General features: G+C 50.1%; 1 protein-coding gene across 5 annotated transcripts in view; it reads right to left on the bottom strand.

Annotated features, from left to right (window-relative positions):
• CDH23 (cadherin related 23) overlaps positions 1 to 25,963 on the bottom strand; it is a 415,090-nt gene extending 389,127 nt beyond the window's left edge. For 3 of the 5 annotated variants that reach the window (XM_053207269.1, XM_053207273.1, XM_053207270.1), the window contains exon 1: positions 25,585 to 25,960. The gene's annotated coding sequence lies outside the window, so the exon portion shown is untranslated. Of the gene's footprint in view, positions 1 to 25,584 lie in introns of all 5 variants that reach the window. The other 2 variants (XM_053207271.1, XM_053207272.1) reach the window with 1 other exon arrangement.
• Between the last annotated feature and the right edge of the window lie 1,786 nt (positions 25,964 to 27,749).

The following is a 27,749-nucleotide window of genomic DNA, read 5'->3' as shown; positions in this document are numbered from 1 at the left end:
TGGGACCCGGGGGCAGGGGGAAAGGAGCTTCAGATCCTCCACTAAGAGCTCAGTGAGGAACCTGGTTCCCACCCGGTGGCACAAAGGGACAGTTCTACACAGGAACCATCAGGAGGCTGGAGTGAGAGATCTAGGTTCAAATCCCTGCTCAGGCTCAGTTTCCCCTCCATGCAAACCAAGAGAATGGCACCTCCTTGGCCGGGATGGTGAGGGGACTAAATGAGAGAGCCCAGAAGTACGCCCAGTGCAAGGGGAGCGTCCACGGAGTCGAATGTCCCCCTGGCTTCTTCCCTTCTCAGTCCCTGTCTCTTCTGCCAATTCACAAAACGTTGAGGGCAGCAGCAGCAGCCTGGCTACCCACGTAGAGCACGTCGCTGCTCATGACAGCCCCCCACATGCCTGGGCGGCAAGCTCAGAGGCCCGGGCTGCGGACCCCAGAGGCACCCCGCACCTGGTGGCAGTGAGCAGAACGGAGAACACCATCTCCCATCCCCACCCCCACCCCTAGCTCAGTGCTGTCCAGCCTTTTATGTCACCTGGCTCTCACAGCATCTTGGAGGCGAGAGCATCACCCCGTGTTCCAGATGGTGAAACTGAATCTCAGGGAGGAGAAAAGGCATGACCCCGAAGCCCTGAAGTGCTTGGACCTCAGGATGACTGGCCAAACTAGGAGTCTGGAGTTTAGGGGAGCCTCAAAGCTGTCACCTCCCGCCACAGCCCTACCTGCCTCCCCAGATCCCAGTCCCCAGCAAGCACCCACCCACAGCGGCCACCTCCCTGTCCTGGAGCTGCTGGCTGGCTCTCTCTCTTCCTAACCTCTCTCTACTGCTAACCTCTACCTTGATGTGCTCCTCACCAGCCCAGGAGGGTCCTCCTATTCCTCTTCCCTCCTCTGGGGGCAAAGGGCTAGCCTGGGGCCTGGAGCAAGAAGTCGTTTCCAACTTGGCCCCAGGTGCAATGCGCTGTTGGCCCATTTGGTGGTTCCTGAGCCCCGGTTCCTTGCAGGCACAAAATTCACAGCGGTTCCTCGACCTGCCTCAACAGTAGCTTGGCCATCACCTCCTCTGGGAAGTCTTCTCTGATTTCACCTGCTGGGCTTTGGCAGGCCTTCCTCCACACACTGTGCCCCTGACAAACAGACTCCCCTTTTCGGGTGTTCCCCACGTGCACACACATCTGTCTCCTTCACTAGAACCCTGAACTCCCCTGGAATCAGGGCCTTGTTTACCTTGGATGCTCCACAGACTAACACAGGGGCTGTCCTAGCATACGGCGGGGGGGGGGGGGGGGGGTTCAGTACGATGTGCTGAAAATCTGAGAGAGTAAGTGGAAGGGAGAGAGGAAGGGCAGGAAGGAGTGAATGCGGAGGGCCAGGGCACAACTCTTCTCCCAGAGACTACAGCAGGGATGTCCCCAACGCCAAATGTTCCCAAGAAGTGTGAACGCTTTCCCCTCTGCTCCCTCCCGCCGCCCCAGTGCACTGAGCTGCATAGGAAAAGGAGCCAGCGGTAGGGGCTTTGGGGGAGGCAGATGAGCACATTATTCCTCTGCTCTCTGGGCCTCCATTTTCCTACCTATGAAATGGGGATCCAGGGTCCCAAAGGCAAGGCAAGCACGTGGAGAACCTACAGCTGGTCCTTTGACCAACAAAACCACCCACATCAGCACAAGCAGCCCTGAAGGGGGTTCGACATGCTGGATACTGCTGGGCAGGCCTGTGGAAGCCTAAAGACCCAGGGGGGTCCAGCCCGTCCCCTCAACCACCTTCCCTCCGCATACTGAAAACCTAGGGCAGAAATCTAGAGCCGGAAGAAACCCAGAGATCCTTAGCAGGCTGTCCATTCCACAGACAGCAAAAATGAAGCCCAGGACGGAGGCAAGAAGGGAATTAGCATGAACTGAGGATACTTATGATGTGCTAGACTTTCTAACTTCAGAAATCCTCAGCACTATCTGCGAGGGCGTCCAAACTGACCCATTCTGCAGATGAGGAAACTGAGAATCGGGGAGAGTCTGTAATTGGACTGGGGTCGCAGGGCAGAAAGGGAGGACGGCGAGATTTGAATCCTAGAGGCTCTGGTTCCAGAAATGGCGTTCTTTCCCTGGCACCACAGAGCAAAGGGCTGCCTGGGGCCAGGAGCCCCACAGCCAATGAATTCAAGATAAACGTTCTTTAACACCCAACCCGGTGCTCCTTCTCCTATTTGCGATAAGGCTGCCCCACCTTGTCCTGCCTTGCAGGCCCCGCTGTGTGCCATCCGAAGAATCCCTGGCCAAGATTGGACCACAGTTGGCTCTTCACCTGACTGCTGTGTGCTACGGGATCCCCGCCCATAGAAACTCAGCCTGAACTTGTATACACCCAGTGATGGAAAGCTCACTACTTACTCGGAATGCGTTCTATCTTAAGGATAGCTTGGTTAACTAGGGTGTCCTTCCTCTTAAAAGACCAAAAGCATCTTTTATTTATTTTTTTAAGTTTATTTACTTATTTTGAGAAAGAGAGCACACGCTGGGGAGGGGCAGAGAGAGACGGAGAGAGGTGGTGGGTTGGGGGGTGGAATCCCAAGCAGGCTCCTCGCCGTCAGCGCTGAGCCTGATGCCGGGCTCGAACCCACGAACCGCGAGATCATGACTTGAGCCGAAACCAAGCGTCGGACGCTTAACCTACTGAGCCACCCAGGTGCCCCCCAAAAGCATCTTTTAAAGACCTAAAGGCTTCACGTGACTACAGGTTCCCTCTGGCCACATCTGCTTCCCTTCAGCCCCTCACACACCCACTTCCTCACCATCCCCTGCCCCAGCCTCTTTTATCTTTTGACCCTCCCACCCTCTACCCCTCCCCAGCAGCCACTTTTTAACCTTTACTAAGGGCAAGGATATCTTTTTTAAAATACTCAATTTAAGAAAAAAATATTTCACATCTGTATGAGCAATACACAAATCATAATTCTTAAAAATAACAAATTGCAGGCCAGAGTAATCATAAGTAAATTGATATTGATAAATAAGCTTTTCTCCAGAGCAGTAGGTGGTTTATTTTAATCTAATGAGTTTTGTATTTTCCCAGCTTTCAAATTCCATGATGAAGGGCTGTCTGCAATAGAATTACGACGCTCTCCGAAATATTGTAATTTAATGCCTCATTTTGTCAAGACTTTCTTGAAAATGAGATTTGTTCCTAGTGAAGAATTTTACTCCCCTCTTTCCCAGATGCGCCCCCCCCCCCACCTCCCCAGGCAGACAGGTTCACCTCGGGCCGGGCCTAGAGTCGGAGGTGGAGAGGGGAGAGTCGGGTTAAGCATGAGCACAGGTAGAACCCCAGGAAAGCAGCACGGAGAACCTTCCCTGCCAGCCACAGCCTTGCTCCGTGGCTGAGCAGCACCCTCTGCCCACTCTGAGCCTCGCCACTGCTCCTGCCAACAGGCTGGCGAGGGCAAACCTCATCCTGCCTTGTAAGATGCTGAAAGGGCTGCTGTTTGGGGGTTCAAGGGAGCAGGAGGAGCACCTGTGACCCCCTAAAGACACGAGAGGAGACTGACGACCCCACAGGCAGCAACCAAAGCTGGGGGAAAACATAACAAAGCCATCCGTGGAGAAGCCTTTGGGAGTCATTTGGTTGTATGCCCTCCAGGGACGGGGAGCTCACTCCCTCCGTCAACTACACCGCAGCCAGGCCCCTGGAGGGAACTTCTGATGAAGCCAGAGCCAAGAAACGTTGAAAAGACTAGTGCAGGAGGTCAAGAGAGCAACTGGGCTGGATGGACTCACATCCTGACTGCCCACCTCGGGGTGTGAGCTTGCCTGAGATGCGTCACCTCTCTGGGCCTCGTGAATTTGGATAAAACACACGATAATTTGGTATTTCAAAAAAGAAAAAGACAAATTTCTTCTCATGGATCTCAAGTTGCCTCCTAGAGACTTCTGCTCCCTCTTTGGACTTCTGGTCTCCGGAATCACACAGAGTCTGTGCCGCTCTTCCAAGCAAGTCATTTATTCGCCCAACAAACCCGTCCCGAGCACCAGCCCTGAGCTGCTGGGTGCAAGGCGTTCGGCAGAGGCTGAGACAGACCTCAGCCCTGCAGCCGGGCAGGTGAGAGGGGTCGTCAGCCTCACCATCCCTGTCCCGGGTCCTCCGGGCAAAACTCGTCTAGTGATGCCACCTTCTCCCTTGTTGGCTCACTTTCCCTTAAAAAGCTGTTCTCGTGTCTGAATTGTCAGATCCCTACATTTGATGCAAAAATTATATGAAGTGACCACTTAGTGATGTGAATGTTTAGAGGTGAAGTGAACCGATGTGCACACTTAAATTCAAAAGGCATCCGCCCCCCAACAAAATGATTTGATGGATGTTTGGGAAATGGATAGATGGACGGATACATACGATAAAGGAAATGCCACAAAATGTAAATTCTTCAGAATCCCGGTGGTGGGTGTATGGGTGTTCCCTGTACAAGTCTTTCCACTTTTCTGCATGTTTGAAAATGTTCATGATAGGGGCGCCTGGGTGGCTCCGTCAGTTGGGCGTCCGACTTCGGCTCAGGTCATGATCTCGCAGTTTGTGGGTTCGAGCCCCGCCTCGGGCTCTGTGCTGACAGCTCAGAGCCTGGAGCCTGTTTCAGATTCTGGGTCTCCCTGTCTCTCTCTGCCCCTCCCCTACTCACTCTGTCTGTCTCTCTCTCAAAAATAAATTTAAAAAAATATATTCGTTTTAATTTTTAAAAAATTAAAAAAATAAGAAACCGTTCATGATAGAATGTCAGGGGGAAATTAGGAGAATGAAAACCACACAAAACTTCAAGTGGCTTTTCACATCCAGGTGCCCTCCAATGCCCTTCTTCCTATGGGTTAGGGGTTTTCCCTGGGGAAGAGGTCTCTGCACGTCCTTCTTAAAGGGCCTGGGAGCAGTCCCCAGTGCCTTTCCCCTACCAGCCAGCGTGGGGATGGGCACACTAATGGGTTGAGGGTGACACGGAGCAGCAGCAGGGTGGAGGCAGAGGGGATTCCTCTTCATTTTCATCCTCCCTTACGTTCCCTTCATTCTGCAGAGAGCCGATTCCCGCAGCACGAGCAGCGCGAGAGCCAGCCCCGCTAGGAAGAAAGCTGTGCGCAATCTGATGCTTCAGGGGGAAGGCAAGGAAGTGGAGGAGAGTGTGCACGGGTCTGCAGGGCAGGGGGGCGGCAGGGAGTGGGGTGGCTGAATCCGTACTGAGGCCGTAGAAGAACGCTAACCCTCAGTCCCTTCAAGTCATACTAAGGACACCCTATGACACCTCGCCAGAGATATTACGTCCTTCATCATTCAACAACAACAAGGACAAAGATGGTGATGGTGACGGGGAGAGCTATCATTTATTGAGCATATACTATCTGGTCAAGCATTGCGTTTATTATTCAGTTCTCACAACCATCTGATAAAAAAAAGATGCAATGATTATTATACCCATTTCACAGATGACAAAACTGAGGCTAAAAGAAGAAAGAAGTCATGAACCCAAGGTTGCTCAGCCAGGAAATAAGTGAACTGAGATTCAAATCCCAACTGGGTCCTATTCTACCTTGTGCTGTGAGGCAGTCACTTGGAGCAGACTGAGGATCCTGACGACACTAGAAAAATCTGGACCAAAAAAAGTTGGCTTGAAAGCACTAGAGAGGTGTCAGGGCAGACAGAACCTTAGATGCAAACATCCAGAGAAAAGGGGAGCTCCCAGAGATCAGCCCAACATTCTAGGAGCCTCTTTTCCACTCAGGGCTTTGGCAAGAAATGAGAGTGGGGAAGCCAGCGGAATTTTGGCCATCCTGTGAGCCTGGGGAAATAAAAACTGGAATTTGAGGCGAAAAAGGCAGCCAGCACACTTAAGGATCCAAGATCCCAGAGAGAAGGGAGGCACAGAGAAGTGAATTCAGCACTCAACACCAATTTTCCCCTCAAGGTGTTTGCCACTTCATAAGCTGTGGAGGGAGGCTCAGGAACTAAGCAGAGAGCAGCTGAACAGTAGAATGGAGTTTTTAGCTGACTCGTGTCATCGAGGAGGCAAAAATGGAGTGTAGGAGTAACAGAAGTGGCTTCGGTTAATATCCAGGTTCTCGGTTAAAGACCCCTGCAGGGTTGCTCCCAAAGTGTCTATGCACCAAAGGTAACTCAAGCATTATAAAGACTCTAACTCAGGCCTGAGTCAGCCCTGTCCCTGACCAGACTATGGTGACCGGCTGCTGTACCGCCCACCAGATGATCAGGTGAATCCTCTGTGAAGTAAAGTAGCAGCATCCAGAGTCTCTACGGGTTGTCACACAAAGCGACTGACATGCGTATAAAAATTGCCAACCAAACCATAGACAGGACTAAGAGAAAAAACAGAGAATAGAAGCAAGCCCATAGGTAACCCACATGCTGGAGTTATCAAATACGGGCTTTAAAAATAGGGAGTAGTGGAGCCCCTGGGTGCCTCGGGGGGGTTAAGCATCCAACTCTTGATTTCAGCTCAGGTCATGATCCCAAGGTCGTGAGATCGAGCCCCAGCTGGAGCTGCTCTGTGCTGAATGTGGAGCCTGCTTAAGATTCTCTCTCCCCCTCTCTGTGCCCTCCCCCACTCATGTGTGCACAAACGTGCTCTCTCTCTCTCTCTCTCTCAAAAAATAAAAAATAAATAAAAACAGGGGTTGGTATAATCAGGCAAATAGTTGACAAGATGGGCAATTTCATCTGAGAATTCAAATCTACAAAATAAATTAAAAATTCCAGAAATTAATAATATAATGGAATTTGAGGTCTCACTAGATGGGTATGACAGTGAATTAGACACAGCTGAAAAGAAGATAAGTGAACTGAAAATAGGCCAGCAGAAAATAACCAGACCCAAGCACAGAGAGAAAAACACACAGAAAACATTGATTTTTAAGATAAGTCATGAGATACATGGGATACGGTGAAAATGTCTACTACAGGTATTAGTTGCAGTGCCAAAGAGAAAGAGAGACCGTAGGGCAGAAACAATAGTTGAAGTGATATTGACCAGGAATCTTCTGAAATTGATTCAAAATAGCAAGCTACAGATTAGAATAATGCCATGAATACAAAGCAGGATAAAATGAAGTAAAACTCTTGAGATCAAGAGGCAAAAAAAAAAAAAAAAAAAAAAAAATTAAATAAGCCAGAGAGAAGAAACATTAGTTTCAAAGCTGCTAATAAAACTTACACCTGACTTTTCGAAAGAAACTACAGAAACCAGAAAACAAAGAATGGAATGACATCCTTGAAGTGTGGCAAGAGGAACGCCTGGGTGGCTCAGTGAGTTAAGCGGCCAATTCTTGATTTTGTTTCAGATCATGATCTCATGGTCCATGGGATCGAGCCCCATGTTGGGCTCTGTGTTGACAGTGTGGAACCTGCTTGGGATTCACTCTCTCCCCCACCCCTCTCTCTCCCTTTCTCTCTGTCCCTCCCCCACTCGTGCCATCTCTCTGAAAATAAATAAAACTTTAAAAAAATACAGTGTGACAAGGACATTTTATATTCAATAAAAACATCCTCCCAAAGTGACAATGTAATAAATACCTTTCCAGACGCACAAAAACAGAAAATTAAACAACATATTTGCACTGAGAGGAGCAATCTGTAGGCCATGGGAAAATTAGTCCACAGGAAAATAGGAAATATAGTGAAGAGTAAAGAACATCAAAAAGGGTAAATATGTAAGCAAATGAATATTGACTAAAAGGAAAAAAAACAATAAATGTCTTGTGGAATATAAAATACACACACGATTAAAACTTACAACAACATGGGCAACCTGGGTGGCTGAGTCGGCTAAGCGTTTGACTTCGGCTCAGGTCATGATCTCACAGTTCATGAGTTCAGGCCCCGCATCGGGCTCTGGGCTGACAGCTCAGAGCTGGAGGCTGCTTTGGATTCTGTGTCTCCCTCTCTCTTCTCCCTTCCTCTACTAGCACATTCTCTCTCTCTCTCTCTCACATAAATAAATAAATAAATAAATAAATAAATAAATAAATAAAAACATTAAAAAAAACACAACTTACAACAATATTACCAGAAGAGGCAGAAAGGGAGTAAGTGGAGTTAAAGTGTTCTAAAGACTAGCACTCTCTGAGAGGCAGTAAAAAAACACTCGAGTAAGTTAAGGATGCTGGCTATAGTCTCCAGAGTAGCCGCTGCATGAAGAGTAAAGAAACTGCATACACAAGCTAATAGAGGGGAACACTGAACAATAAAAAATACCCAAGGAATCCAAAAGAAGGCAATAAAGTAGTAAAGGGGCGCAGTTAAGTAAGTGGGAAATAGAAAACAACTGTGAAGAGGGGCGCCTGGGTGGCTCAGTAGGTTAAGCGTCCAACTTCAGCTCAGGTCGTGATCTCGTGATTTGTGTGTTCAAGCCCCGCGTCGGGCTCTGTGCTGACAGCTCAGAGCCTGGAGCCTGCTTTGGATTCTGTGTCTCCCTCTCTCTCTGCCCCTCCCCCCTCTCTCTCTGAAAATAAATAAACATTAAAAAAAATTTTTAGAAAACTATGAAGATAATGGCCATAACAGAAATATACCAGTAATTACTTCAACGACAAATGAAATATTCAAATTAAGACAAAGATAATCAGGCTGGATTTTAAAATACCACATTATGTTTACAAATTACACACCTTGACTATAAGGACACATAAACACCAAAGGCAAAAGGATAAAAAAAGTTACGCCCCGCAAAATCCAATCACGAGAAAGCTGGCGGAGGTGCTCTAACAGCAGGCAAGTTGCACTTCGAGGAAAAAGCTACCAAGATCATCAGAAATGAGGATAGACATTTCAAAGACCGACATTTCAACAGGATCAGAGGGTAAATCCACCAGGAAATCACCTGGAGATAAGGAAAGTAGGGAGATAATCAATTCTAAATTTTTACTTGCCTGCTAACACAGCTTCGATATATAGGAAACAAAAATGCACAAAACTAGAAAGAGAAACAGACAAACCCACAAACACAGTGGAAGACTTCCATGCATCTCTCTCAGAAACTGATTTAAAAAAAAAAAAAAAAGGAGATGACACATCAGTAAGGAGACCAACATCTAAACATGATTTACATATCTGACCTCACAGACCAAATTAAACACTGCATATAATAACAGAATAAACATTCTTCTGGTGAGGCAACGGAAAACTTACCAGAATCCACCATGCGGGGCCATAAAGGGACTTTCAAGATGTTTCAAAGAAATGAAATAATTAAAAGTATGTGATCTGATCGTAGCAGATTAGGCTCAAAAACAACCACGAAAAAAAGTGAGGAAATCCCCAAATGTTTGGAAATGAAGCAATGCACTTGTAAACAGAACGGAATAAAAACCCCTAAGTCAAAGAAGAAACTACAACAGAAATCAGCAAATGTTTTGGACCATACGGTAATGAAAATGTGACAAATTCTGTGCTTAACGTTTATGCCCTTAAATTCAGATTTTACAAAAGAACAAAATCTTAAAAGCAATAATCAATGTACCTAACTCAAAAAAAAATTTTTAAGAAGTAAATTAAACCCAAAGAAACTAGAAAGGGAATGAAAAAAGTTTTAATAAGACGAGAAAGTAATGAAATTAAAAAAAAATTACATAGACAAAAATCAGTAAAAACAAAAGTAATTTTTGAAAAGACTAACAAAATTGAGAAATCCAGCAATCAGCAAGACGCTGAAGAAAATGGGAGAGAAGGCACATATTACCGATATCATGAACGAAAAAGAAAGTATCATTGCAGATTGCACAGAGGGTACAAAGATTATTCAATTCATTAAAAAACTTATATAAAATAGAAAAAGTCCTCAAAAAATACAGTTTACCAAAACTGACACAGAATAACACAGAAATATAAATAATCCTATTTCTATTAAAGAAATAGAAACTGTAATCAAAAACCTTCCCACTAAGAAATCTAAGTTCACACGGCTCCTCTATGGAATTTTTCTAAAACATTTAAGTTAAAGAAAAAAACAACAAACACACAAACACACAAATCTTATCCCTGCTCTTGCAGAAAAACAAAAAAGGAGTTAACAGTTTCCAATTTATATCATGAGGCGAGCATAACTGCAAGGTATAATCTGACAAAGATGTCATAAGACAGTAAAATCACAGGTGATCTGTTTCATGAACACAGATTTAAAAAAACTTAAACAGAATATTAATAATTCACATACACCATGAAAAATATAGTCAAAGGATGCTGCTGTAGCCATTCTATTAGCAGCCAAGGGATTATGAAAAGGATAATATATCATGACAAAGTTGGGTTTAGTCCAGGAATGCAAGATTGGTTAACTTTTGAAAATCAATCAATGTAATTTGCCACAACAGAAGGAAGAAAACTTGTATATTCATTGCAAAAGATGCAAAAATGCATTTGACAAACTTCCACACGCATTTATGGTAAAACTCAAACCAAAAAGGAATAGAAGAGTACAAGAGGCCATCGATGAAAAACGCACAGCTAACATCATACTAAATGGCTAAAGGTGTAAGTACCAGGACCAAAACAAGGATGCCTGTTATTACCACTTCCGTTCAACATAGCATTAAAAGTTCTAGTCAGGGTAATTAGGCAAGAAATGTCCAACTCCAAAATGACCTCCATTCACAGATGACAAGATCTTTATGTAGAAAATTCCAAGGGTTCCATTAAAATGCCATCAGAGGTAATGAATATATTCAGCAAAGTTGCAAGACACAAAGGCAACGGGCAGAAGTAAGCTGCATTTCTATACGCGAGCAATAAATAACCTGAAGAGAAGAAAATTAAGAGAACAGTTCCATTTACAATAGCATCAAGAAGAGTGAAATAGTTAAGAATAAATTTAACCTAGGGTGCAAACGACTTGCACTCTGAAAACTACCAAATATTGCTGAAAGAAGTTAAAGAAGACATAAATAAGTGGAAGACATTTCACGTTTACAGACTGTAAGAACTGAACATTATTGAGATGTAATACCACCCAAAGCATTCTACACGTTTAATGCAGCCAAAATCCCACTGGGTGATTTTTTGCAGAAGTAGAAGAACTCATCCTAAGGCTTATATGGAATCTCAGAAGATCCCCGAATAACCAAAACAATCTTGAAAAAGAAGAACAAAGTTGGAGTACTTACACTTCCTGGTTTCAAAACTTGCTACAAAGCTACAGTAATCAAAACAGTGTGACACTGATGTAAGGACTGGATGACTGGAACAGAACCCAGAGCCCAGCAATAAGCCACTGCACCCATGGTTAATGTATTTGTGACAAGGGTATCAGACTCTTCACTGGGGAAAGGACAGTCTTTTTAACAAATGATGCAGGGAAAACTGGACATCCACATGCAAAAGAATCAAGTTGGACTCTTACCTTACACTATATATAAAAATTAACTAAAAACCCACCAAAGACCTAAATATAAGAACTAAAACTATAAACTTCTTAGGGGAAAATCTTCACGACATTGGATTTGGCAATGATTTCTTGGCTGTGACACTGACATTGGGCAATGATTTCTTGGCAACAGCAAAAAAGATAAAGCAGATACCCTCACAATTGAAAAACTTTCGTGCATCTAAAAACAGAGTGCAAAAGGGGCACCTGGGTGGCTCAGTCGGTTGAGCCTCCGACTTCGGCTTGGGTCATGATCTCACTGTTCACGAATTCAAGCCCCACATGGGGCTCTGCACTGGCAGCACAGAGCCTGCTTGGGGTTCTCTTTCTCCCCCTCTCTCTGCCTCACGTGTGTGCGCCCTCTCTCTCTCTCTCTCTCTCTCTCTCTCTCTCTCTCTCTCTCCCTCTGTCTCTCAAAGATAAATAAATAAACTGAAAAAAATAAAATGTAGAATTACCATATGATCCGGGAAATTCACTCTTCGATATACTCAAAAGAGTTGATGGTGGAGACTCAAACAGATACGTGTGCACCAATGTTCACAGCAACATGATACACAGTAACCAGAGGTGGAAACAATCCAAATGCCCTTCAACAGAGGAATGGATGAACAAAGTGTGGTCTATACCTACATATAAGGGGATAATATTTAGCCTTAAAAAGAAAATGAAATTCTGACAAGTGCTACAACATGAATGAACCCTGAAAACATTATGTTAAGTGAAATAAGCCAGACACAAAAGGACAAATATTTTATGATTCTTTATACGAGATACCTAAAACAGGCAGATTCATAGAGGCAGGAAGTAGAATAGAGGTTACCAGGGGCTATGGGAGAGGGAATGGAGAGTTATTATTTAAAAGGCACAGAGTTTACAGTTACTGTTTGGGGTGATGAAAAGTTTGGAAATGGATAGTAGTGATGTTTGCACAACATTGTGAAGATACTCGATACCACTGAACTATCCACTGAAAATAATTAAAATGGTGAATTTTGTGTTAAGAATATTTTACCACAATTTCGGGGGGGAGGGGAGGAATAGAAGAAAATTTCCCTAATGTGATAAATGAGATCTATAAAAAACCTACAGCAAACATCATACTTAATGGTGAAATATTGAAGACTTTCTCCTCAACACCAGAATCAAAATAAACATGCCCACTATCATCACTTCTATTCAATATTATGCTGATAATCCTAGCCATTGCAATAAGGCAAGAAAAAAATATATTGGAAAGGAAGATAAAAAAATTGTTATTTATAAAACACATGATTCTAGATGTTAAAAAGTAAATTCTGTCAACATTTAGAATTAATAAGTAAATTTAACAAAGGTTGTTGGGTACAGGGAAATATTTTAAAAATCAATTGTACTTCTATATGCCAGGTATATAGAAGTGACAGACTGTACTGTAAATATTTAATGAAATTAGAAATGAAATGAAATTAGAAATGAAAAATATTTAAATAGCATTTATTATAGTATAAAACATAATACACATGGAAAGCAATCTAATAAAAAAAAGTGTAAGACCTCTACACAGACAAATAAAATGCATTCTTAAAAGAAGTTTACTAGGACCGAGGTAAATGGAAGAGCTTATCTTATCCCTGGATCAGAAAACTTAAATGTTGTAAAAATGTCAAGTTTCCTCAAGTTGACCTACATATTTTTGAGCCAGTCCCAATCAGCAGGGATTTTGTGGAATTTCAAAAGCCAATTCTAAATTTTTTTTAATGTTTATTTTTGAGAGACAGAGAGAGAGACAGAGAGACAGAGCACAAGCAGGGGAAAGGCAGAGAGAGGGAGAGAGAGACAGAATCCCAACAAGGCTCCAGGCTCTGAGCTGGGCTCTCAGCACAGAGCCCGACGTGGGGGCTCGAATCCACGAACTGTGAGATCATGACCTGAGTTGGACACTTAACCGACTGACCCACCCAGGCACCCCTCAAAGGCCAACTCTAAAATTTATATAGAAATTTAAAGAACCGAAAGTAAACAAAAATGTGGAAGACGAACAAAGCTGGGGGGTTTATACTACTAGATATCGAGACTACATGTACAAAGCTATAGTAGTTACACTATAAAGTTTGTATTGGCACACAGACAGTCAAATACGCCCAACAAAATTTGCATAAACATATAGGTATTCCAAAAGACACATAACCAACAATCATAACATCTTTTCCAGCCAAAAACCGGAAGCAAGCCAATTGTCCATCGACAGTAGAATGGGTAAACTGTGGAATATTCACACAATGGATACTACACAGTAAATAGAATGCATGAGTGTAACTATACACGACAGGATAAATCTCACAAATAAGCCGAATAAGAGAAAACATCACAAAGAGAACACACCGCATGGTTAAATGTTACAAAGTTTAAAAGAGACAACGCGAACGTATGACACTAGAAGTCAGACTAGCAGTTACCTTTGGGGACTGATGACAGGGAGATGGCTTCTGATATTTTTTTTTTCTTTCTCGGTTTGGGCAGCAGTTTCATGGGAGTGGTCACTGTAATAATTCAAGCTGTATGATTTGGAGACTTTTCTGTATGCATTGTACTCCAATTAAAAAGTTGGCTAAAAAGCCCCAGTTGGATAGGCACCATCAGTTCTAAAGACTACAGTGCCCTGCCTCTCTTTTTGCTTGCCTACTGTGTGAGCACAGTGCCAGTGGGCACAGAGAAAAGCCACAGCCTCTGGACAAGGGAGCCCTTTCCTCCACGAAGCCTTCCAAGACTGCCAATCCCCTCCCCCACCCTCCTTTGAACCTACACAGCCTTTCTCATCGATGTGATAGTTATTCCTGACATCCCCAGGCAGCCTGCAAGGCCGTGAGCCTCCAGAATGCAGGAGCTGAGATAATACATAATAATAGCATTTGTTGAGCATTTACTATACGGCAGGCACTTTTTCTAAGCAATTTACATGCAGCAACTCATTTAGTCCTTCCAATAACCCTGTGAAGTCGATACTGCAGTTATCCCAATTTTCCAGATGAGGAAACCAAAGAAAAGAATGATTTATGGAGTTGCCTAAGGCCTCACCGCTAATAATCAGAAGAGCTAGGATTCGAACCTGGGTAGTCTGGCTCAGAAACACTTTGTTTCAGCCATGAGCCCACCGATGAGGCCTCGTGCCGGGGGCCCCGGGGACACCGCCCAGGCCAAGCACAAATGAAGAGACGCTTGCCATCTTTCCAGGCTGGCAATGCGTCTATGTGTCTGTGGACAGGGATGAGGTGTGTAATGTCTTGAACCACCCCCCCCCCCACCCCCCGCCCCAACCCGGTTCTAAACTAAAACACAGCAGGCAGGCCCGGCCGCTGGGTCTGCGCTCCTAAGCCTGGGGAAGCCAGCTGGGGCCAATGCCTGGGTTGGGGGCAAGTTCCTTCCTTATCCTGCAGAGGAGGGCCTGGGACCTTCTCAGAGGTCAGACCCCCGCTGACAGCACTCAGGACAAAGAGGAGGTGCGGGATGGGGGCCCCTGTTCCCCTTGTAGGCATTGGCCAGGGGCCCTCTGCTTCCCACCCCCAGCCCACGGGTCTGGAAACAGCTCCTTTTAAGGCAAAGCCAGCCTCCTCTGAGAATGAATTCTAGCATCTCGGACTCTCCACCCCTCACCTGACAGGCTGTGTCACAAGTTTCTTCTTGAATCTGCCTTTAAGCTGTCCTGCTGCAGTTTAAGCACATGCCCTTTGCTCTGCCTGGAAGGGGCCCTCGTCTCTGCCAGGGGCTCTCTTTGCTTTCCAGGGGGGTATGCCGGTACAGAAGCTCCTTGGTGCCAGGTCTGGGTGGCCATAGCCGGGCTCCAGTGACAAACACTTAAAACGACAGACCCCACAGCATGCGAAGAGAAAGTCAGAGTTACCCGCCTCCGGCTTACATCAAACAGTCCTGGCTTGTCGGAGGCCCAAGCCCGGGGAGACAAAACAGTCCTATGTCCATGGCAACCAGAAGCAGCCCAGACAGGGGGCCACCCTGGCAAAGGTGACACGGCACATCCATGCCAGAGACCAGGGCAGGCCTGACACCCAGTTCGGCTAAAAGCCCTGGAAATCCGGCCCGGGGGCAGGGCACAAGGGAAGGACCACCCTTACGTTCGGCCATTGCTGAGGAGGGACCAGGTGTGCCCGCTGCAGCGCACCTGTTTGTGAGAACACGTGCACACGCACAGCCAAGGCCATGTGGGTCAAAGTCAGACGGAGAGCGAGCTGTTAGCGCAAAGAACTTCTAAGCCGAAGAGATGAAAGGATAACAGAGAAGCTGTGTCTCCGCCTGGCCTTTCCCATTCCCCTCTGCCCTCGCCTGACAGCCAGGCCATCCTCGGGGGCGACTCCGAGGAAGCTGTGAAACATGCAGGTGCAACCAGGTCACCTAGTTAACAGCCTCCCTCCCGCTGTATTATTCATGGGCTCCCTTCTTCCGGCCTGAGCTCCAGTTTCCAACAGCCCTCGGGCTCGGCTTGGCAGGTCAAGCAGCCTGGCAGGCCTAGCCTGCGGCAATCCCCACTCTTTACCCCCCGCCCATGCCCTTCCCACCCCCTTGTTAGGATGCAGCCATCCCGGTGCTAACTCAGCCCCCAGGCATCAACCTGCACTTCGGGGAAGGAGGAGAGCTTTGGGGTCAGTGAGGAAGAGCAAAGAAGGAACACCTTGGCTGAGTTAGGCTTGAGATGCTAACATTTCCAAAGGTAGCTGCAGGCCCCCTCCTCTCTGTCTCACACACACACACACACACACACACACACACACACACACAGTGTATCAGCTGTCCCCAGTACGGTACTCTGAATAAGTGTGAGAGCCCACAGGAAGGAAGGGTCCTGTCTTGTCTCTCTCTGTACTTTAGAAATTTTTTTTATTTATTATGCTTAATAAATATGTGCTGACTCGTACACTCTCCCCAAAAGATGGGCACCAAATTGATAGAGTGGGCATAAGTGATTAAGCCATTCGAAGACACCGCTGTTGGGTTCAGAGATTTTCATGTTATTTAAATATCTATCTGCATATATCTTATAAATCCCACATAGTTTAAGTCATCCATACGTAGTGATAACTAACAAATATTGATTGATTGATTGGTTGATTGCAGTTTCTACATATCACAATACATTTCGCCAAGCACCTTCACACTTGGCCTGAAACACTGCAGGTAGCTAGTCGCCAGCCAGGCCAATAGCTGAGGGGCAGTGTGGGGTGGGATTCAACCAGGAGTCATTGCATTCGACCCGCAGGCTTTACAGGTGGGAAGAGCTGGGGGTCCGGCTGGGGTCTCCGGGTCCAGGCAAGTGCAGAAACCACCGAAGACATGACCCTCTGGGATGGGGGCAACCCCATCAGGGCAGATGCCCTGAGCCGGGGAAATGCCCTGTTGTTCAACCCCATGGACGTTTAAATCACTGCCCAGCCTCACTCTCTTTAAATGCCTGGGTGCTGTAGGCACCTGAATGACCCAAACCAGGGCCAGTCACAGGTAATGTCCAGACGGCACTGAACACACACAATGGGCTAGTCTCCGAGTCTAGCCCTGTTGCTGCCTCTGTGCAGGCCCGAGGTGGGTCACTTGTCCTTTCTGAGCTCAGTGTCCATCTGTGTAATCAGGGATTTGGCTCTGGCCTTCTCCAAGCCCAGTGCAGGATGAAGCACAGACTGAAGATTAAGGAGTCTGACCGCCTTGCTCAGATTCTACTGCATCACCTGCTAACTATGTGACTTTGGGTGAACTGCTTAACCTCTCTGTGCCTCAGGTCTGCCACCTGTAAGGTACGAGTAACAGCAATCCCTATCTCACCGGGCTATTGTTGGGACTGAGGAAGTGCTAAGACCAGGGCCTGGCATACAGTTAACACTTAGGAAGTGTTTTCTGTTATTATTACCAGTCCTGATGCTCTAGAAGTCTATGACAGAGGTCACAGTAAACTGGTCATCCATGGGCCACATGCAGCTTGCTGAAGGGTTTTCCCTATAAGATACATCCCACGAGGGCAGGGGCCACCGATTGGTCCCAGGGGCCTAGAACGGTGCCTGGCACACAGTAAGGGCTCAGTAAGTATTTGATAAATGAATGAATGGCCTCATGGTGTTTTTAAATACTTGAATTAGTTGCTAACATTCAAAATACCAAAATTTTGCATTTCTTAAAATCTGCACTTCTAGATAATTTTGGAGTCAGCGCGTGGCCACGCTTGGCCTGCCTTCCAGCTTGACAAGCACGGGAGAGAATGCGAGCGTTGGCACCCCCTTTAGACGGGGTGGGCATGTGTGGTTCGCCGCAGGGCCTACGCAGCAGCCAGTCTGTCCTTTAACGTCCGCCATCTGGAAGCCGTAGGCACCTGAATGTCCGCCCTGGCCCCGGTCAGTCACGGGTAAAGTCCAGACAGCAAGTAAGGTTTGCATTTCCCCAGCCCCAGAGCAATCTGCCCACGGGCTCTTCTTCAAGGGCCCCAGGATCCCCTCCTGGCTCCTCTCCCACCTCCCGGTCCGGGAAAGGAGACAAGCTTCCAGGTCTCTGGATCACCCCCATCCCTGGGCACCTGAGCCCCGCCGCCCCCTCCCCACTGCAGACAGGCCAGCCGTTCTCCCCAGAGGACGTGACCCCGAATGCTCCACAATGCAAGCGACTTCCCAGCTTTCCAGGCTGCCATCCTCGCTGGGTTGAAAACTCCCCAGCATAAAATAGCAAGGGGCAGATGAACTTAATCCTTACCTTTCTCATGGGAAGTGTGCAGAGAAGATGGGGGAAATACACACACACACACACACACACACACACACACACACAGACACCAGAGATAAAGTGCTTTTCTAAAGTATTAGTCTCCATGCCAGGCCCACTCCACTCGGATCTCCTATGGACAGGGACATGGTGTCATATGCTCAGTAAGCCTGGTGTCCTGCGTGCTGTGGGGGATGGTGGGGGCTGCAGTGGACACCTGGGCCCCTCCTTCCTACCACCCCCTCCCCAGCCCTGCCAGGGCTCAGGTCCACACAGATGGCCCACGTCTTCCCATCCACCAAGAGGCCTCCGGAGCCCAACCACCCTATTTTCTGCCTTTACGTGTCTGTTGTCACCTGTCTTCTTCGTAGCACCTGGGGCCATCTGTAAAAGGCTTGGGTGTGTCTTTATTACCCGACTTCCTCTCCTAGTTCAGCACAGTAGCCACCAGCCACAGGGAGCCACTGAACATTTGGAATGTACCCAGTCGAAATTGAGATGTGCTCTAAATGCAACACACACACCAGATTCCAAAGGCTTGGTACAAAAAAAAAAAAAAAAGTAAAATATACAACAAATAATAACTTGTTATATTGATAATATGTTGAAATGATAATATTAAAAAAAATTTTTTTTAATGTTTATTTATTTTTGAGACAGAGAGAGACATAGCATGAACGGGGGAGGGTCAGAGAGAGGGAGACACAGAATCCGAAACAGGCTCCAGGCTCTGAGCTGTCAGAACAGAGCCCGACGCGGGGCTCGAACCCACGGACCGCGCGAGATCATGACCTGAGCCAAAGTCGGCCGCTTAACCGACGACTGAGCCACCCAGGCGCCCCATGAAATGATAATATTTTAGATGTCCTGGGTTAAACAAAATAGATTATCAAAAGTAATTTCACCTATTTCTTGTAACTCTTTAAGTGGCTACTAGAAAATTTAAAACCACACCTGTGGTTTGCATTTGTGGCTCGCATTATATTTCTTTTTTTTTTTTTTTAATTTGAGAGAGGGAGAGAGAGAGAGAGAGAGCAGGGGAGAGGAGCAGAGGGACGGGAAGAATCTTAAGCAGGCCCCACTCTCAGCACAGAGTCCAAGGTAGGGTTCAATCCCACGACCCTGGGATCATGACCTAAGCCAAAATCAAGAGCCGGATGCTCAATCAACTGAACCAGCCAGGGGCCCCTCGCATTATATTTCTATGGGCCAGCCATGCTGCAGATTCTCGGCACGAATCCCTGATAGATAGAGGATAGAGCTAGCCTAGAACACTGTGATGCTCAGTACCCGCTGACCGAATGGCTGAACGAGAGGCCTCCCCCACAGTGCACATGAGACCCTAAAATATAAAGGAGGATGAGTTTGGAAGGACTTTCTGCCCCACTGCCCAGGACGTGCTGGTTTCCCAGTGGCATTCCACCCGAAGATCGCCCTCTAACAGGAAGCCACGGGCCTCCGTAGAAGGGTCAGTAAGGCTTCGAGTTCCATCACCGCTGGTTCCCTAATTAGAAGCCAGGAAAAGCCAGTATCCCTTGCGGACAGGACCAGTGATACAAATGGATACCCAGACATGGTCCCAGCCACCCTGGGTTTCTTTTTTCCCCTCTCTCTGTTTCCTCCCCCTCTCTCGCTCTCTCCTCTCCTTCCCTCCCTCCTTCACTTTCACTGGCTCCCAAATTACAGCCTTCTGTCAGAAACAGAGACAATCAAGGTGGCACGCAGGGCCCTTGTCACAAATGGCATCTCAGGTCCTCTCCAAATGGAGCATGGCCTTTAAAGAGAAAAACAGTGCCGCTATCAGCCTGCCTGGGGGGAAGATGCATTTCCAAGAAGGCACGGGCCACAAGAGACTCCCTCCCTCGTAGGCTGATCAGCCTGCGGGAGGTTCTGGGTGCCTGTGACCGCACAGCCAGGCGCGGGGCTGCTGGGGTCCAAGAGACGAAGGCCTGCCTGCCTGGCCTGCTCCACACCTCATGTTGGGGCAAGAGAAGCAGGGCTCAGCCCCTGACCGGCCACCGCCCAGATACCTCACCCAGGGAGAGGGCCTAGAACAAGCCCATTCCCCAGCTCGGGGCCTCAGTTTCCCCACCTGTAACAGGGGGAGTCTAGCTATTTCTAAGGACCCTTCCAGCCCTTGGAATGGAGGTCACAACCTCAAACGGCTAAAGGGCAAATGAGTAGAGAGGGATCAAATGTGAGATGGCAGGGAGGGTGGGGCTTCGTGGAGAATGAAGGCTGTGAACTCACCGAAATCTAAAGGGAGGCTCTCAGGCAAAACTCGGATGTGAGACAGAAGTCAGAGCGAAGTCGGAAGTGGCTACTTCTGGAGTGGGTGACACTGCCTGGGAGGGGGCATGCGGGAGCCGGCCGAGGCCCTGGGAACGCGTCCCGTCCGCGTGGCGGCGACACAGGCAGGCACACGCGCACAGGTTCGCCACTTCTATTTCCGCTCTGCTTCAAAGAATTTTTAAACTAAAAACATAAGTAAATAAAAGGCCGCAATTCGGCAGCGACCGACAACTGCCAACTGGGAACACAGACCCTCCAGCGCCAGCTCCAGTCACAGATGCCAGAAACCTAGACTTTCATGCAAAACTGCTGTCGTTTTAATGTTGTTAGTAGCTAATTTAAAATGAAAACTCACAGCCACGCACGTGCACACACGTACACACACACACACACACACACACACGCCTTCAGGCAGAATTCAATTTATGAGCTTACAGACTGTCAACCTCTCGAAATTGCTAGACTACAACGTGCCTCACACATGACTAAATCAAAAGGGATAGGAACAAAAGCTACTACATTTTGTATGTGTCCTGTGAGCCAGGCACCGCACAAAAGGCTCGCTCTATCATTTTCCCCTTATTCACGCTGACAGCAAGCCTACAAGGCAATTGAGAATGATTCCCATGTAACAGATGAGAAAACTAAGGCCTGGGCAAGGCGGCATGCCGGACCAAGGCTTCGGAGCTCAAGGGCAGACACACTGGTGTTCAATCCCAGTGTTCTCTGCCTGCTTCCAAGCTGCCTTCCAAAAATTACAAAGGGAACAGGTTTGCAATCCCCCTTCGTGACACAGCTTGAGGCCCCTGAGGCCGAGGACGACGTCTGCTCTTCCCATGCCCCTTGGCAAAACACTGAGCCACGAGGACGTTCACTGCCGACGCGAGAGAGTGCCTTAAGAGCACGAAGGCCGAGACCCAAATATAGAGACCGGCAAGGAACGGCAGAGGCCTGCCCCCTTCCCCATGACAGATCCAGATTAAATTTCACAGTGGAAGACGAGAAAGCTGTCTCTGTGTGGCTCCTTCTTAAATATGCCAAGTTTCTCACGGACACCCTTCTGGTCAATAAAGTTGGTGAGGATACGCATTTTCTGCCCAAGGGGATTCGACAGAGCTATTTTCATATTGAGCCAAAATAGATATGGCCCATAAATGCTCCAGTTTTCTCAGTTGACTCTTCTGCACAAATGATTAGTCACCACCGATGTAGATATGCAGATCAAGGTACGGAAATTTCCAGCACTCCAGAAGCACACCTCGTGCCCTCGTCATTACATCCCCGGGCAACCATGATTCCGTCTTCTGTCGCAGAGGTGGGTTTTGCCTTCCACGGCCCCTTTCGTACGGGGCCCGGGCCCTTCTGTTCTCACGGTGCCCGCTACTCCCTGTCATCTCACATGTGGCACCGTGTATCTGTGTGCCTCCCGGCCCTCGCAGGCACGTGAGTTTGAGACCTCCGCTCCAAGGGCATATGCCTGCAGCCCAGAACACAGCAGGACGGGCAAAGCTGCCCGGTGTTGAGAGTAACCAACGTGAACAGTGAAAACTGGCTATGGCCACACCAAATGCCCTGCGTGTTAAGGGCCAGTTAACAGCGGGGCTAGAAGTAGGGGATCGATCGCCTGGCAACAATAGGCCATTCTGTCAACAAGCATAAGTCGACCAGCGTGGCAGGCCCTGAGGATACAAGGAGGAGTAAGATACAGCCCATGCTTCGGGGGGGCCTCACTGCCCAGGGGAGGGGTCAGACCCCTGCAGAGTAGTAAAATGCGCCAGGGAAGGAGGTGAGGGAGGGAGCACGGGCTGGAGAGGAGTCAGTGAAGGCTTCCCAGGGTTGGCGATCCCCAAACAGCGTCAGAAATTTGCATGTAAGCGCACGAGGCTGGAGCACAGAAAAACCCCCTCTGATCCCCACTCCTTTCTTCCTGGAGGCTAACTACCCCCATGCATAAGAGCCTACCTCGTGAATGACCTTGCTCACCTATTACCCGCACAAAGAAGACGGCCCCAGCACCAAGAAACACTCTAATCGGGGCTCAAAATAAAAAATGAACTAAAAAAAAAAAACAAAAAACCAAACCACTGTAACTGCTCGAAATCAACGAGTTCAAAGGCAATTAAGGCAATTTTTAAAAACAGCTTTACATTCTAAAACATTACAATTTTAAAAACCTGAGGGTGCGTAAAAAAAAAAAAAGTATTTTCCTCATCGAGTTGGGTTTGAACTCTTATTGACGAAGGAATGGCTCACGTCAGCGTCACCGTGGTCAGGCCCACGCCCGGGCTGACCTGTGTCCTCCCACGTGGCTTTCTGGTCACTCTGCACCCCGGAAGGCTTGCCATCTTCCTGGCAAGGAAGCCAGCTTAGGGGAAGGGCAGTCCTCTTTTGACAGGGCTGGGGCATATGCCATGACCTTTCACCTGTGACACCACTGGCCTCACCTGGCCGCTGAGCCAAATCTGCCAAATCTTCTATGCTCAGGCCAGCCTTGATGGCTTCCGGATCGCCATTATTCCTTCAGAAGACCAGGGGGTAACTTGCCACCATCCTGGCTGGCATCATCCTTGTGTCTTGGGGCTCAGGGGTTCCCCGGGCCCCAGGGCGGCAAAAGTGGAATGTCCAGCCTGGGCTGGGGGGGTGAGAGTGGAGCCTGGTCAGTACCCTGCCCTCCGTGGGCTATCCCAGATTAACACGTATGCAGCTCCCTCTGCGTAAGTCCTGTGGCCGCTGAGAGGTGTGATCAGTGAGGCCCTCCAGCGTGTGGGAGGGACAGATGAAGTGGAGGACAGTTGGTCAATTCCTTCCCTTTGAGGGACAGCCTCTATCCAGCCCCAGGCCTCCTAGGGGCAGAGCAGTATATCGGATTCCAGAAACCCTGCCCCGTGCCCACTCTCTACCAGCCCAAAGGCAGCACACACACTAACGTTTTGACTGCACGGAAAGCTGGGCCGCTGCGTGACTCTGTTTATAGGTCCCCAAAACACAGACACTTTCTGGCATTAGCAGGGGATGGCCCCGAGGCGCCAGGGGAAAACTGTTACCCGACCCTAGCATGATCCAGGAAAGGAAGTTCCAGTCTCGTTCTCAAACCCACGTTCTGATCCACTGTCCTGTGTGGGACACTCCTTCTGCACCAAAAGGTTGTGAAATGCTCTTGTCCCTAGAAGATACGGTGGACCAGGGCTTCTCAAACTTTATTGAGCAAATCACTCAGGGATCTTATCAAATACACATCCTGATTCAAGAGTTCTGGGATGGGAAAAAAGCGTCTGCCTTTCTACCAAGCCCCCAGGGGATACTGATGCTGTGTGTCCACAGGCCACCCTCGGGACCGCAAGGCTCCGCCATGCCTTCACCTCCCAGAAGTATGCGCATGTAAAGTAAGGACTTCAGAAAGACGCCTTTAAAATATTAAGCTCAAAGAAATGAACCCTAAATGGTGAGACTGCAGGTAAGGTGGCTTGTTGGAAGAGGAAGCTATCTGGGAGGTAAACATGACCATCTGCCAACAGAACCCTCAAACCAAGCCCCTCAGCAGGCAGATGTGAGGACCCCAGCTGTTTGAGGATCAGGAAGGCCAAGACAGACATGTGTATGGGGACCCAGCCCAAATAAGGGCCAGGATGCCAGCCCCAAGCCTCCCACTCGCTCACTGTCTCCCACCACCTAGCTCACACCCATTACTTCCTTGCGCTATCTCTCCAGCCCATGGGGTACCCCCGCTCCCTGTCATCCAGGTCCTCTGCTTTCTGACGCTCTCCCGCCAGAGGGGAACCCTCCCCAAGCATTCCTATTCGCAGCTGAGCCCCCTCCCCTCCTGGCCCTTCCTCCCGCAGAATGACCTCTAGTCCCCCACCCCGTGGGTGCTGCCCGCAGTGCGCCTACCCCTGCACCGTGACCCAAATGTTAACTCCAGCCAGCTCTCCCCACCATGGGCTGACTCATCAGCACCTGGCACCTGGCTCCAACCATGGCTCTTGGAGCCCACCCCCACCCAGGCGAGGGACTGACTCCACCCAATACGCCCGCGGGGACGGACACACAATCCTCACGTGCCTCTCCAGCTTATTTCAAAATTCAAATTGGGGTGGGGGCTCTTGCTAATTGCCTGAACCGTAAGGGTCAAAGCCTCTGGTCTAAGAGGGCAAAGTACAGACAAGAGGCAGGAGGGAAGAGGCGTGTTACTACTCAGGAAAGGCTAATTTTCCCCCCAGTGGCCACTGACAACACCAGGGCTGGGGGGGTGGGGTCGCAGTGGGGCGGTGGCCGGCGGCGATGGCACCGGATCTCCGCTCCGAGCACAGAGGCAGCGACTCTAGGTACCGGCTCACGGAGAGCAAGGTACTGAGAGCTCGCCGGCTGATGCCGCCACCACCTTGGAACGCGCGTGCTGTCCACGCGTCCCGGGCTGACCTGCAGGGGAGATAAGGGGCAGCAATCCCGAGCGCAGGCCTCCAGGGACAGCCAGCACCGTCGGTGGTGGACCTGCCCGCGGACTGACTGGGGAAGCGAAGTGCAAGCCGCACTAGGCTCCCTGCTCCGCGAGGGGTGCATTTCCCCAAAGCCGGATCGGTTTGGGAAGGTTGCGGGGGTCCTCTGGGGTCTCTCGCGGTTACTGAGAGGTGATGAGGGTAGGGCAGAGCTACGTGACTGGAGGTCCCTCCAGCGCCACTGCCCATCCCGCGGTGGCGGTGCGCCCCACCCCATTCCACTGTCCAATTGGGGACCCAGAGCGCGAAGGGGACGGGAGTGGGATCCCGACGCTCTCTTTACCGCCGAAATTCTCCCCACCCCAGACCTAGACCCAGACCCGACCCAATCCAGGGCGCGGAGAGCAAAGCGACCTAATGTCCAGAAACCGGGTGAGGAGTGCAGTGCCTGTCCCCCCTAGGCCAACCCGGCGGGAATTCGAGTTCCCGGGAATCAAAGTTGCCGCGCGTCCGGCCGCGAGCTGGGAACCGGGCGCAGCACCCCGGCCAGGGGCGGGGGACGGAAGGAGGCCCCGGGCGCTCGCCGCGGGCGAGGGCCGCGCCCGGAACAAGTGGTTCGGCGGCGGCGGTCGCGACCGCACGGCTGCAACTTTCCCGCCGCGTGGCGGGCGAACGGCGCGGAGAAAGCGAGGGAAGCGGGGAGGGAAGGGGCGGTGCGCGGCTCTCGGTACCGTGTGCGGAGGAGCGCCGCGTCGCGCCTCGGGCTCTGCTCTCCGCCGGGTCGGCCCCACGGGCCGCCTGCTCCGCTGCTGGCCACCGCCGCGTCTCGCCGCCGGCACGAAGGCTCACCCTCGGCACGCCGGCCGCTCCAGCGTCCCCTTGGGCCCGCCGCTGGCCGCCTGCAACTTCAGGCGCGCCGCGGGCTCGGACGAGGCGCACCCCAAACGTCCCGAGGCTTTGCACCCCCGCGCTCCATGCCCGGGGCCGGGCCGCCCCGCCCCGCCCGGCTCAGCGCCCGGCCGCCGTCGGACGCGTCTTGTCGCCGAGCATCGCGCCGCGCAGCCCGCGCCCCTCTCTCCCGAGCCGTCGCCGCCGCTCAAGTCCGCGATCAACTTTCCCTCGCTTCCTCCGCCCTGCTCGGCCCCCGCCACCCAGACCCCGCCTCCTGACGCTCCCTCCCGCGCTCCCTCCTCCCCGGCCCCCGCCGGCCGGGCCGCGCCTCGCCGCCCACCCCCTCCACGCTGCGCGCCGGGATCGCGGTGGCCCCTGCCGGGTCCCGCTGCGACCCCCGGGAGCCGCGCGGAGCCCGGCCAGGCGCTCAGGGCATGAATATTTCAGTGCTGGCGAAGCTGCCCTCTGCCGATGTCATGGCACCGGCTGCTGTGGCAACTCGACGAATCCCCCCCAAGGGGCAGGGAGGACGCCCGCGGAAGCGGCCCCAGGTGTGTGCGGGAGCCTTGCCCCGCAGGGCCGTCCGCCCTCCCAGAGAGGGGCGCGCAGAGGGGTGGGGGCCCGGCGGGCCTCCAGCCGGCTCCGCGCCTCCGGCCGAACCGGGAAACGCTCCCGGGAAGCCGGAGCCAGCGAGCCGGCCCACGGCCTGGGTGAGCCGGCGCCATCTGTTGGCTTTAAGCGCCCCCTCTCTGCTCCCAGAATCGCTGAGCGCCGAGCGGGGCTCGGTCCCTCTAGTCCTCGAGGCCGCTTGGCTCAACCAGCTGCCTTTGCTCACACCACTCATGGCGCTCCCACCTGCGCCGTCTCCCTCACTCGAGCTCAGAATGCCCCCCGGTGCTTACAAATGAAGGACCCCGGATGGGAAGAGGGCCTTGAGGTCACCAGAACACCCTCACTTGTGCAGTAGACCATCCTGCAGGAAGGGTCCCCCGGCCTTTTCTTGCCCACCTATAGGGATGGAGACTTCATGACTTTTCCAGACAGCTGGATTGGGGAGGAGTCGTATTTGATTCACGAATTGTAGCTGAGGAGGGTCATTCCTTGACCTTGATCTTCACTTCGCCAGGCTAAACATTCTGAATTCTTTTACATGTTTACCACGTGACAGGGTTTCTGGACCTGTCAGTGTTGCAGTGGGCATATTGACAATAGCTGCCTGGAGCGAGGCTCTGGGCTGAGACTCCACTCCTGTCCTCAACACAGCCTTTCTGGTAGGTCCTGTCATTAGCCTGGTTTTACAGTAAGAAAACGGGCTTAGGGAGGTGGGTGACTGACCCACGAGGTCGAGTCAGGTGTTGAACCGAGAATCTGACCCCAGACCTTCCGTTCTTCACCATTTACTCGCTCATTCACAGTTGCTACTCTGCGCTGGTTGACTGAAATAGGTTCTGGGACTATGATGGGGAACAAAGCAGTTGGTCCTTGTGCCTGGTGGAGGAGGTCCTCTCATGGGGGAACCAGCCTTCAACCCATGAAACGCATAACCAGCTAGAATTACAGCCAGAATCAGTGCTAGAAAGAGGAGTGCTTTCATGGCACCTGGCCTAGGGGATCAGGGAGGGCTTCTTGGAGGAGGTAACACTGAGCTGAGATCTGAAGGATGAGCAACGGAGAGAGAGAGAAAGCGTTAGGCAGGAGAAACCTCCGGCACAATGGCCCTGTGGGCGGAAGGAGCTGGCACATGGAAGGGAGTGAAGGAAGGAAGGAAGGCCAGAGAGGGTGCGGAGATGGCCAGGAGGACCGTGAGTATGGAGCCAGAATGGGAGCAGCAGCCAGACTGTTCAGGATTTGATCTTTATCCAAAGAGTGGAGGCTTTGAGGCAGGTGGTGGGGTGGAAGTTGCGGGATGGGAGCGTCATGATCCGATTTATGATTGGAAAAATGGGGAATTCATTGGGAGGCAACGGATGATAAGGGACCAATTCAATTTAAAAATATTTACTGG

Source organism: Acinonyx jubatus, chromosome D2 (genome assembly GCF_027475565.1).
Source record: "Acinonyx jubatus isolate Ajub_Pintada_27869175 chromosome D2, VMU_Ajub_asm_v1.0, whole genome shotgun sequence".
NCBI classification, from domain to species: domain Eukaryota; kingdom Metazoa; phylum Chordata; class Mammalia; order Carnivora; family Felidae; genus Acinonyx; species Acinonyx jubatus.
The sequence above is the reverse complement of the archived record's forward strand: the minus strand, read 5'-3'. Positions and strand labels throughout refer to the sequence as shown.